Below are 13,129 nucleotides of genomic sequence, written 5' to 3'. Positions count from 1 at the left end.
CAAGAAATCCTAAACCAGCATTTTTGAAATGTTATACATAGTCCACATATATCAGACTCCATAAAGGAATTGTGTTAAAAATAGACCTAAACCCAGACCTGTTCAATCAGTTTTGTTAGAGGTTGCACTCAGAACTACACATTTTTAGTAGCCAACTAGATGAATTTATGCAAGTGCTAACTTTGAAATCCAGTAGGCTAATAGTCTAACTTTAGGAATGTTTGGAGGTTCTAAACATGGTCAACATTTTCTAAATAACTGAGATTTTAGCCAGGTGTGATGGTGCACGCCTTTAATCCCGGCACTCGGGAGGCAGAGGTAGGAGGATTACCGTGAGTTTGAGACTATCCAGAGAATACATAGTGAATTCCAGGTCATCCTGGAATAGAGCAAGATACTACCTTGAAAAACTATATAAAAAAACAAATCACTGAGATATTAAAAAAATATAGATGATTGTGTTCGGTAAGGTAGCATAACCTGTAATCATAGTGCATGAGATGCTGAGGTAGGAGGATGAAGATTTCAAGGCTAGTCTGGCGTTAATAGCAAGTATCTTTCTCTCACACCACACATACAGACACACACACACACATACACACACACACACACACACAACCAGATAATAGACTATTCCTCACACCAATTAAATTAGATCTTTTGTATACCTAATGTGTCTATGTTTGTTAGTCCCTGCCAAAACTGTGGCTCATTATCTAGTTTCAATAGCTGCTCTTCTAGGTCAGGATTGCTCCTATGCTTGGCTGCTACCTTTCATCCCAAGCCTTTCTTTGGTCTTCCAATCCTTTCTTGTTCAGAGAAGGCTAAAGTCTTTGAGCTCTTTCTGCATTAGTTTATATGGTCATATTTACTGAGAAAATTAATCCTTGTGGAAAAGAGAGAGAAAGGAAGAAAAGAAGAGGGAATGAGAGGTGTGAGGGAGTAGAGAGAGAAAAAGAGCAATAAGGAGGAGAAGGAAGGGTCCAGTCATTGAAGATGCATCTCAAATATGGAGGGTATGCTCCATTGTTAAAGAATAAAAGCCATGTGCACCACACAGAGTATTTGACATCACTGGGAAACATTTTCACTCCCACCTTTGTTCAACCCTCTCATTTTCAACCTAGGGGTGATTGCTAGAGCAGGTGGAGGTGACAATAAACTGAACCCAAGCAGCTTGATTTGGCAACTGATTCTCAACAGGAAGGAAGGGGCTTCAGTTCCTGCTCTTCTCTTAGTCTAGCATTAGACTCCAAGACAAAGCTCAGATTGATTCAGTCCCCACCCCACCCTTCTTCTCCTGGTTTCTTTTCTATAAGTCATGTTTTCAGTGTTTGGAGCCTGGCAGCTGCGAAGCTTCGTTGCTAGGTAACAATTTCTTAGCACAAAGAACCCTCAGCTGGGAAGGTCAGGTCTCAGTGTGAAACAGCTGTATAGAATTTTTATTTGTCTTCCTCTTGTTTTGGTTAATCACAGGGCATGAAACCAGAATCAAACTTTTCATAGAAATGAAAAATGCTGGAGGATACCAGTTCAGCTGCTGCTGTTTTTTTTTTTTTTCTTGATTTTTCAACTCATAGCCTTTCCATTATGACTCAATACAGCCCCAAAAAGCGGGCAGGCTAGACGTGTAGAAAGGAGGTGGGGAGGGTCAGGTGTTCCTTATCCTTTTAGTGCCTTGGACCAGCAAAGGCATGGCTGAACCATGACTTGAGAAGTTGGCTCCCTTTCTTTGAATTGTCCATCAGTTTTTTAGATTTTGGGTTGAAAGCTTAACTGCAAGATGCCCTCAAATTTTAGTTTCAAGCTGTGTCTGGTGACACACACATATAGCTCTCTGGAGACTGAGGCAAGAGGATCTCAGCTGAAGGCCAGCCTGCACTACTACATGGTTCGGTCTTGTCTCAAAAAGTTAGTTTTAGGTAATGAGAAAATAAATTAAACTGGACATCTTGTATTTTTTGCTAAATATGGAAACTTGAAAGAGGATACAATGATTCATTATGAATTTTCTATGGGATTGATATGAACAGTCATAAAAGTAGGGAAAGTAATTATTCTGGGGCTATTATGGAGGGTCAGCTTTGACCTGTGTGCTAGATACTGAAGTTGGGGGCCAGGGATGTAGTTCAGTGGCAGAGTGCTTGATTAGCATATATAAAGTCTTTTAAAAAATTTTTTTATTTATTTATTTGAGAGCGACAGACACAGAGAGAAAGACAGATAGAGGGAGAGAGAGAATGGGTGTGCCAGGGCTTCCAGCCTCTGCAAACGAACTCCAGATGCGTGCGCCCCCTTGTGCATCTGGCTAACGTGGGACCTGGGGAACTGGGGTCCTTAGGCTTCACAGGCAAGCGCTTAACCACTAAGCCATCTCTCCAGCCCTATAAGGCCTTTTTTTAAATACCCCATGCTGCTAAAAATGTAGAAGCCATAGTCAGAGAGAGTTTGTCTAGAGTTGCATAAAGAACATACAGAATCCATTTCAAGTGTTATTTCCTCTTGCAGTTGTTCATCATATATTAGTCTTGTGATTCAACTTGGATGTGATACTGTGAGAAACACATGATTTCAAATTGGATAGATTCTTAACCAACTGATTAATCTTAGACAAGTCAGTGCTCTTTCAGTTGCCTTTCCTAGGCCACAAAGGAGCTGGAATTGTGGTTTCTCAAGCACGTTTCTATGTCATCAGCAGCATGAGAAAAGCAGTGGACTTTTGATAAATGTGGACTATCAGGCTACAAGTTAGAACTTCTGAATCAGAAGCTGGGGCTTGAGCCCTGAAATCTGCATTTTCTTTTTTTTTTAACAAAATAATTTTTAATGTATAGATGAAAAGACTCAAATTTAGAGGGCTGGAATGTAATTCAGTGGCAGACAGAATGCTTTATATGTGTGAGACCCTGGGTTCAATCCCCAGATCCCTCCTCCCCCCAAAAAAAACCACATTCAGGATACAAGTTTGATTTTTAAAAATGTATAAATATACAATAGCAGGTATTACAGTCAGTTCACTAGATTAGGCACTACAGAACACAATGTAAAGACACAATTACATGGTGACTGCTTAATATGCTAGAGAACAAAGATCTTTTTCAAATATTAAATTTAATCTTTCCACAATGTTAACCCCTAAAGCCTATTGTCCTTTATACACTACAATATTATTTTCATGTTTCATACACTTTAACTTTATAAAGAGCTACCCTAGGAAGGAATTTCTGAAGGTTTTCCCAGATATATACAGCTACGTTTTCTGTCGTGCTTACAACATCTGCGAAGTATGGCACATTCTGGTCCAGGTTCTTGTGATTCAGGGTCTCCATGATTGCCTCCTTTATAATTGTGCCCATGCCCATTTGGATTGTTGCACTTCCCGGACAGTTTCACATTCTCTTCACTACTCAGAGGCGGGCAGTGCAGTCGGTGGCTCGCGCTGAAGGACATGAGGCACGACACCAGCGCCCTGCCACGCTTGTGGCCCTGGCCCCCGCACTCATCATCTTCCGGCCAGGACAAGCCTGAAATCTGCATTTTCTTGATGATTTGAAATAAATTCACGTTTGAGTACAACTGAGGTAGAGGAATGTTAAGCACTTTTTCAGCCCTTACTTTGTTTGGTTCCGCTCCCTTATTGTATAGTCCTTTTGGTCAGCTAGCTATTAATGGCATGCTCTCCTTATTTCCAGACTCAGAGATTTGTTCCAAATTATTCTGAGTTGATGCTTTGTGTCAGTAAAGAGGTTTCTTTTATGTTTGAATATTAATTTCTCCTTGTAGCCACACTTGTTTTCATATACCCCCCCCTTATTTAGCTATTTTGACAAGAATTTCTGAGGTTTATTCTGACAACAAGCTAGTATGAAGATTTCTGCAAGTATTAGCTGGTCCCCTGACTGTTTCATGTATGCTTCATCTCAACACTAAAAAAAAGGCAGTATTTAAGGGAGTGTCATCATATAGGAAGTGCTGACTAAGGGCACATTGCAATCTGCTTACATTGGTTTGAACCATAGGTGCTGTCAATATTTTGAAGGTTTTCTTTTTAAAAATCTAATATGTTTCCAAATTCCCTCCCCTGCCTCATTCCTTATTCTTCTTATGAAGCAATGTAAAAATCTTACCCCATTGTGATTCCAAGAATCTGATTACCAAAGGAAGGGAAGCTGAGTAAAGAGGAGATACTCATGGCCCTAATTTACCATAGTAGCAGGCAGTCAGTGGCGCTATCCATGGTCCTGAATACAGTCATTGCTCCTGCTTAACTCAGAAAGATATCTTTGTGGGAAGTATGTATTGGCAAAGGAAGGGAAGCTGCATTGTCATAGTAGTTTGTCCTTTGCTTGTTCCATTTCCCAATGGAGACAGCCTAATGAATTTGGCAATTCAATCATGCCACTTAGTGAACACGACCAGGGCAATTATGTTGTTTTATAGGTCAATGCCTTTCTCTGGTGCTTTTCTACTTGGAGTGGCAGAGAAAGGAGCTTCTAGTTGAGTAACTGCATTTTATTCTAACAAAGGGCATTGGATGTAAAGTGTGTGTTTACTTAAGGAGAAGGGATCATCTCCTAAGAACTGCATTGTAAATGTAAATAAACAAGAGCACTAAAATATGATGTTAGCCACCCACGCCTAGAATAGCACTCACAAAATTATGAAAAAAGCTTAGGTGTAAGAAAACTCAAGCATACTGTTCTAATCCTGCATAGGATACTTATAGAAAACATTGATTTTATTTTAAAATATTTTTATTTTGAAATATTAAAAGTTTCACAGGCAGGTACAAAAATAGTACAGAAAGTGCACTGTTTACCTTTCCTCTGATTTTATTAACAGCAATTTCTTACATAATTATAGTAAGCTGTCAGAACCAGGAAACTGACATGAGCCCAATTCCAAGACTATATTCAGAAACTTCCAAGGTTATATACTTTCATTTATATTTTTATGTACACATAAAGGTGTTTTTTTTTAAGATAGGATTTTGTTGTGCATCCCACTCTGGGCTAGAACTCACAATGTAGCTTAGACTGCCCTCAAAATTATAGCAATATTCCTCCCTCAACCTCCCAAGCTCTGGGATTTCAAGTCAGCAGTACTATGCTCAGAGTAAATAATTGTGAAATTAATTTTATTTTTGCAGTACTTATAGTTGAACTCAGGGGCTTGTGCATGGTAGGCAAATGCTCTACCACTAAACTACACCCTTAGCTTCCCATACACAGCTCCATACACACATGTAATTTTCATCATGTGTTAATTTATTTGACCATTTGTATCAGGAAGCTTTACATTACTATAATAAAACATGTGATATGTGATGCTTATTAAGACATGAAGCTTTATGAAGCTCATACTTTTTGAGGCTTGAAGTCCAAGATTGGTCAGGAGCCATTGATCTAGTCTCTGATGAGAGGAGTAGATGATGACACACCATGGTGGGAGTGCATGTAGGATCAAATAGGAAACCCAGGAGTGTTGTGCAGGCTTGTTTCTTTCAGAACAACCCTCTTTAAAAAACTCAAGGGAACCATGACAACCACTTTACAAGAACATGAACTCAATGCCATAATGGCATTGTATGAGGTCCCATCATTTAAAAGAAAAGTCTTACTACATCTTATTAGTACCACCTTGGGGAACAAGTGCCTAAAACATGAGCTTTTTTTGGACACAAACCATATTCAAGCCAAAACATCACCAGCACAATCAGTATACATGGCTGTTCCATCACCATAAAGATCTCTTGTACTGTGCTATCCCTATTATCTTGATGCTCATCCTTCCCCTTGACTACCCCAATCAGTAACTATTGGAAACCATGGTTCTGTTTCCCATCACAATAATTTTGTCATTTCTAGAATGCCATGCAAATTAAGTCATATAGCATGCAACATTCTGAGATTGGTTTTTTGGTATAACTCCTATTGCAGCCAGGTTCACATTGCAGGCAGAAATCATCCAACAAAGAGCACCTTGTGGGATGAAAGGGTTTATTTTAGCTTATAGACTAGAGGACAAGCTCCATGATGGCAGGGGGAAATGATGGCATGAGCAGAGGATGGACATCACCTTCTAGCCAACATCAGGTGGACAATCAAAACAAGAGAGTGTGCCAAACACTGGCAAGAAAATATTGGCTATTTTACCCATAATCCTGCTTCTAACAATACACTGCCTACAGGAGGCATGAATTCCCAAATCTCCATCATCTGGGAACCTAGGAGTCATAACACCTAAGTTCATGAGGGACACCTGAATCAAACCACTGCATTCTACTCCTGGCCTCCATAAACTGATAACTACACATAACATAAAATGCAATGCATTCAATCCAACTTTAAAAGTCCTCATAGCTTTTATCAATCCTAATGATGTTCAAACATCCCCAAAATCCAAGGTCTTTTAATTGAGCCATAACACCAAAAAAAAAAAATCTTCAAATAACTTATAATGATACAGAATAAACATTTACACTTCAAAAGATGGTATTGGGCATAGCAAAGACATATTCAACTAATGTAAGATTTAAAAACGGCAAACAAACTCTGTAGCTCCAAGACCAACAACTCTAGTCAGTGAAAAGTCTCCAATTCTGATATTTTTAACCAATGACAAGTCTCTGGAGTTCCAATTCCATCCCTCTAAATAGGCTACTCACAGTCCCAGAAAACTTAATCCAGTGCCAGCAGCTTTCCTTGGTAGCTATCCCATAGTACTGGCATTTCTACTGTGTCTCCACTGTAACCAAGGGCTCATCCACATGGCTCCATTGGCCCTACATGCAGGTAATCCAACAAGCCAGATTCACACTGCCTGGGGCCATTTTCAAAATAGAAAACCATGTTTCAAATTCAATAACCCTCTCTTTCCTGCATTTCTTATACTCTATATTACCAGGTGGGCTGCCAATTTGTTAATTCATGGGGGAAATAAAGCTAACTTTCAAGAACAGGGCACTCCTTTAGCATTCAGGTCCTTTCCAAAGAGTCTGCATTCTTCCCGTTGTCCTAATGCAGGTCAGCTGGCTCCAATCTCAATGGTTATAATCTCTTAAACAATTGAAACTGAATGGGCAGCAGTTTTGGCCCAAAGATTTCATTTTTTTTCTGTGCCATATGCTTCTGCTCATACCAAACCATTTGTACACAATGAAACCCCTGCACAAATTCTCAGGACACGGGCATAACGGCAAACCTCTCACACAAACTGCTTCTTGCTCAGTCCAGGCAAAGCTCTTTCTCACCCTCATAAGCTAAACCTCATAGTCCATAGTTCTTACTGCATTCAAGATTTTCAAACCTTACCAGAATAATCCATTAAGATGTACTTACAGCACTGCAAGGCATCTCTTTAGCCAATATTTCCAATTTATTCACATTCCTCCTGCAAAGCAGTTGCAAAAGGCCAAAACCACACAGTCAGGTTTCTAGCAGCAATGACCCCATTCCTGGTGACAACTTTACTGTTGCATTCAGGTTCACATTTCTGGCAGAAAACACCCAACAAAGAGAGCTTGTGGGGAAAAGGGGTTTATTTTGGATTACAGTCTTGAGGGCAAGCTCCATGATGGCAGGGGATACAATGGTATGAGCAGCAGGTGGACATCACCCTCTGGCCAATATAAGGTGAACAATAGCAACAAGAGAGTGTGCTAAACATTGGCAAGGGGACACTGTTTATAATACCCATAAGCCCACCCCCAACAATACACTGCCTCCAGGAGGAATTACTTCCCAAATCTCCATCATCTGGGAACATACCATTCAGAACAACTAAGTTTATGGAGGGCACCTGAATCAAACCTCCACAACTCCCTTGAGATGCATGTACCCAATAGTTTGCTCCTTTTTGTTGTTAAATAATATACCAACCAATAGCTGAAAAACCTAACAGGGAGTGGTGAGAGAACCATTAAATTCACAGTGTCAACAACTCTTAATACCCTCTTTGGACTGGAGAAATAAAAGGCTAGTTTCACTGGAGTTCCATACCAAAGACACCTGGTATTGTGGCCAAGGTCAGCTGGGATCCTGGCCAGCTCTGATAAAGAGACTGGTTCTATGTAAGAGCCATGGTCACCAGAAGGAATACTTTTTAAATAGTTGAGAGGGATGGTAGTCGATAAATTCTTCAGCTTCTTCCTCCCTTCCACCTTCTGGTTAACCTCTGCTACCTTCCTTTGGCTATATCCAATTGGAAGTCAAATAACATGGACATCCAAGATAGGTAGTCAGCAACAGTTACTCTGTTGAAACATAGACTATATCTGTGGACAGTGAAGAATAGACCTGAGGGTAAACAGACTCACAACCTGCATAGTAGCATGTGTGAGCATTCAGGTTCATAATATAATGTCACACTGATTTTCTATACAATTGTACTCATTAATATCCCCAATAGCAAAATAGAAAATACCTCAGGATCCATGTATTCTCCAAAACCTGGATTGTCTGTGGATATGTTAGCAGAAAGTTTCTTGAAAGTACTCATCTATTCTCATATGGGCAGATTCAGAAATCTAGTAAAGAATAGCCCAACTCTACCATGCCCTCCAGCCCTAACTCTAGGCCCTATTTTCCTCTCCCTTGGAGTTTTCATCATAGCATGGGCTCTACTTTAAAATATTTGGAGTAAATTCTGTATGTTTATACTACACTGTTGTAATATACATGGACACCTACTTTCAGATTTTGATGTAGTTTTACATATTTTATAATTCTTTGGAGGACAAAAGTAGAAAAAGAACAAAGTGAGGGAGCTCATTCTGCTAAGAGCTTGGGTCTGTATAAGACAGAACACTGTAGAATGTATGCAATTTCAAATCAATTTAAAGTATTATATCCAAGTGCATATAGTATCCTAGATGGGTTTCTAAGTCTCTTAGTGCAATAATCCTGACTATGTAATATTTATTTAGTAATGTGGGTCATAGTAGGAAGTAAACATGGCATCTATCAACATTATTGATGAGGTTAGTAATGCAATTTAGTTGATAAAGTGACTGCCTCGTGTGCACAAGGCTTTGGGTTCCATCCCCTGCACTGCATAAACCCAATGTATTGGTACATGGCAGTAATCCCATCACTCAAGAGGTGGAGGCAGGAGGATAAGGAGCTTAAAAGGTTATCCTCAATTTTGTAGGTGAGTTTGAGGACAGCCTGAGTTTTATATGAACCTGTCTCAAAACAACAATAAAATTATTGACAAATGCTCTATTTCTAAGAAGGCCCAAATTCATTTGGATCATGTATAGCAAATTAGACTCCTTTGTTAGCCAGTAGTTGACTCTGTCTAATGTTAGTTCTTAACATGCCTGGCCAATGTGCTCTAGAAACCACAATTACTCTTGGATACAAGAGTAAATACAACATTCTTGGCTCAGCAAGCATCACTTTCATGTACTAATAACACTGAATGAGGAACAGAGCATCCCTAAAATATTTGTCCTTGTAGCTTGAAAGTCAAAGTATTCACACAGGCCAAAACTTCTAAAAGACTCAAACAGTCATTTCTGGTAAATATTCACATAAATATCATTTACCTCTTTTGTGGAATCAGGAACTAAGGAATGGATTTCTTAGACTTAATCTTGGTCCCCCTCTCTTTCAGCTCTATATCTAGATGAAGTGTTCAGCTCCTCTGAAGCTAGAAGAATAATGACAGTGAGGCCAGCTTTGTTTTGTTTTGGCCACAAATCTAGTAGCTACAAATATGAAATTGTATCTATGGGGATATTAGCTACATGGGATCTGTGATAATGGAATATTGACCTCCCTAATAGACAACCTCATTTCATTGTATTGAGTTATCAGCTTTCCTGTATTGAAGAGCATTCTTTAACTGCTGACTTCATAATAACCCCAGGAACTCATTTTGCTAAATTGTTATCTATTTCCCTTCCTGGGTGGGAGGATATCTAATAAGCTTTCACATGATTGAAAGTAGCCTGGATGTCAGTAGGTCCAATGAAGTCACTGAGCCTAAAGGTTCAGAACCTCTCCTTACTCACTCACCACTCTTCGTAGCTCACCTGCTGAGTTAAGATTCCACAGCTTTGAAATTGATTTACCATCCATGGGTAGGTGACTGGTGGTGATAAAAGCAGTTCTGGTATGTTTTCAGCTATCATTATGATTTCTCCTTATGGCACAGCTATACAGTTTCATACAAGATATTCATTTTCCACCCTTCCCAGAGCACACCACTCTTTTCCCTGTGCCAACCAAGTAGCATCATCCAGCCTGTGAAGGCAGTCTGTTAAACTGAACATCCCAATGGGGAGACTGAGCAATAAAATGGTTCTGTGTGATGCTGCATTTCGTAGCAATAAAATGGCCCCTGGTGTGCATAAACAGCCATCTCAAACAGGGTATGGATAATTGTCCAATTTTAATGGGATTTTCATTAGGGGGAGGGGTAACATAATGTAGCTTGAGTGAGCCCCAGCTCTGCCCATTCTCTGGTTCTGTGGTGATGTTAATCATGCTGCTCCTGGCAAGTCTGTCAGGACTGAAGTCGATGATGTAACGGATTTTCCAGCAAGCCCTTTGTCTGAGTGACTGTAGCACAGCTGCAGAACAGAGCGCCAGAGAGCTGCATGTGTTAATGGGGAAAGGCGCTTTTTCCTTTTCTTTCTTCCATGATGCTGATTTTACCAGGAGCTTTGTGTGCAGGGTCAGCAAAATTGTGTTTGGTGTATGGGTTGGTGGTTTGGCTTATCCAAGTAGTTCTCAAGGTTATGATGGGAAGGGCATTGTTAGGAACACAATAGCTCCAAATGCTCAGGTCAAGGTTTAGATCAGCAACACTGGGCTGCTGATATTGATATACTTTTTTGTGTTGGTTAGAGGCTCTTTGCTTTTATTGCAACTCTAGTAACTCAATATGTCATATAAATAATAGGTGAAAAGTATATTTTCACCTATTACATATTATATATGTGTATATACTACAGTATGTATATAATAAATGCATAGTATTTTGATATCTTGTTCTATATAAAAATGTACAAGAATGGTGGTGAACAGTGTGAGAATGAGGTTCTTAGAGTTAAACAACTTTGGAATTATATTCTGGTCCTTCCAATTATTAGCTGTGTGATTTTGGAGAAAGTTACTCATTCTAAGCCTCTTCTTTGATTCCATCTCCCACGGAGATATAAAAATAGGGGGTATTCAAGCAAATATTCCATGCCATTAGCTGGATGCTAACAAATTGTAAAGCCTTTCACAAACATTATCCTTATTACCAGTGGACTTATTTTGTGGATGTAAAATCCTCCTTGTGTTGTAAGTACTGTTGTTATCCTTATTTTATGGGTTAAGAAACTGAGGTATGTACAGGAGGTATCCTTGCCTAGAATCTTACAGGTACGGTATGTACCTGGTTGAGCTGAATTTGCCTTGAAAATTGTAGATGACAGAGCTCTGTTACTAAGTTCTAGGGAGCTGGGATGGGTCTATCTCTTATTTAGGGGTTTCCCTACCTTGTTGTGAATTATAATCCCTATGGAAAGGTAATTGCATTACGTAGGGTTTTGCATTTCCCAAACTTATCAGGTGGTTCATTGAGAATTTTTACATTTCACTGTATGCAAAAATATTTAGTAAAGAGAACTATAAGCAACTATTGAATTCTAATGATATGATATGGCTGAAGAAAAAATTATGGGCAAAGTATACTTATTTCTGTAACATATTTCTTAATCATGTTGAAAGTTTTATTTAAAAGGTTGCAGAAGAATATCTATACACATCCAAAAACAATTTGTATTAGATAATCTTTTTTTTTAATTTTTTTAATTTTTTATTTTTTTGGTTTTTTTTTTCGAGGTAGGGTCTCACTCTGGTCCAGGCTGACCTGGAATTAACTCTGTCATCTCAGGGTGGCCTTGTATTAGATAATCTTTACTTCAAAGATGTCTGACTATAACACTATCCCACTTACATAATTTACTTACATGATACTGCTAATTTTTTTGACTTAGTTTACTATAATGTTGTAGAGAAACTGAAAATGAAAGGATGTAAAGGTCGTATTTTGAAAACAATAAATAAAACCAATCATAAGTGAGTCAATAATATCAAATAAGGTAATATCTGAGCAATAAAATGTATCAAAAATAAGATGTATTGATAGAGGGCTAGGCAGATGATAAGACAAATGCACCATGTGTTAATTATAGAATCTAAGTGAAACAGATTTTACTGTGTTTGAAAATGTGCATCAAGTGTTCAAAAAAGAAATTAGAATCACCATGAGGAAATTTTATTTTTACTTTTTAATACTATGGCTGAGTTCTACTCAAAGTTTTAGAGTAGGACACACCTATGGGGTTTTGTTTTGGTTGTTTATTTTTAAGGTCTTTTTGCTTTGATTTATTTATTTTATCTTTTAAAGTGCTTTAGTTGATCCTAACATCTGATTGAAAACCACTACTAGGTCAGTCCAATTTTGGTGTGCACTTGCTAATAAATAATATACCTTAGACCTTCACAACAAACTCTTGGCTTTCAAAGCCAGCTCATAATAAGTACCTCTGTGTTCCGGACAGAAATGCCCTTACAGATCAACTATTTCTGAAACATTAATGAATAATATGCATGGAGATGTTCTCCATATGCTAAAGTATTATCTATCTCAAACTATAAGTAGGGCCAAAATTCAATTAAACTACTATTTCTCAAACTGAAAAGTATATACCGGTCACATAGAAATTTCATTAAAAGAGACATGCTGATTCAAGAAGTGTGAGGTGAGGGCTGCAATTTAACCTCTCTGATAAGCCTCATAGTGTTGGCTCTGATGTCAATCTGTGCATTTGATCTATGTATTGAGTAACTAGATCTTAGATATATTATAGAATAAGCTACTCTGAGAAACAGGGGCCAGGGAGTCAACTGCTGAATATAGAGTAATGTGCTTTGTGGGCCCATCAGAATCTTTAAAATGAAGGCTAATGCAAATGAGAATTTCAGGACTTGATCTTACCTTTAAAAATGAGATGCACTTCATTCATTTGAGGGATGGGGAGAACACTTTAAATAATTTCCCAAAAAGGCCAAGTGTATCCAGACTGGGTTAATGGAAACAGTCTCATTAGTTTCATGTCCCTGATTCC

At 38.6% G+C, this 13,129-nt stretch overlaps 1 protein-coding gene and 1 pseudogene across 6 annotated transcripts in view; one reads left to right on the top strand and one right to left on the bottom strand.

The window, feature by feature from the left end:
* Dcx (doublecortin) overlaps window positions 1–13,129 on the top strand; it is a 107,443-nt gene that overhangs the window by 34,925 nt on the left and 59,389 nt on the right. The gene's annotated exons all lie outside the window — the stretch shown is intronic.
* LOC123456636 lies at window positions 3,143–3,537 on the bottom strand (annotated as a pseudogene).

Source organism: Jaculus jaculus, chromosome X (assembly GCF_020740685.1).
Source record: "Jaculus jaculus isolate mJacJac1 chromosome X, mJacJac1.mat.Y.cur, whole genome shotgun sequence".
Classification (NCBI taxonomy): Eukaryota; Metazoa; Chordata; class Mammalia; order Rodentia; family Dipodidae; genus Jaculus; species Jaculus jaculus.
Note: the sequence above shows the minus strand (reverse complement) of the source record. Positions and strands in the feature narration are given on the sequence as shown.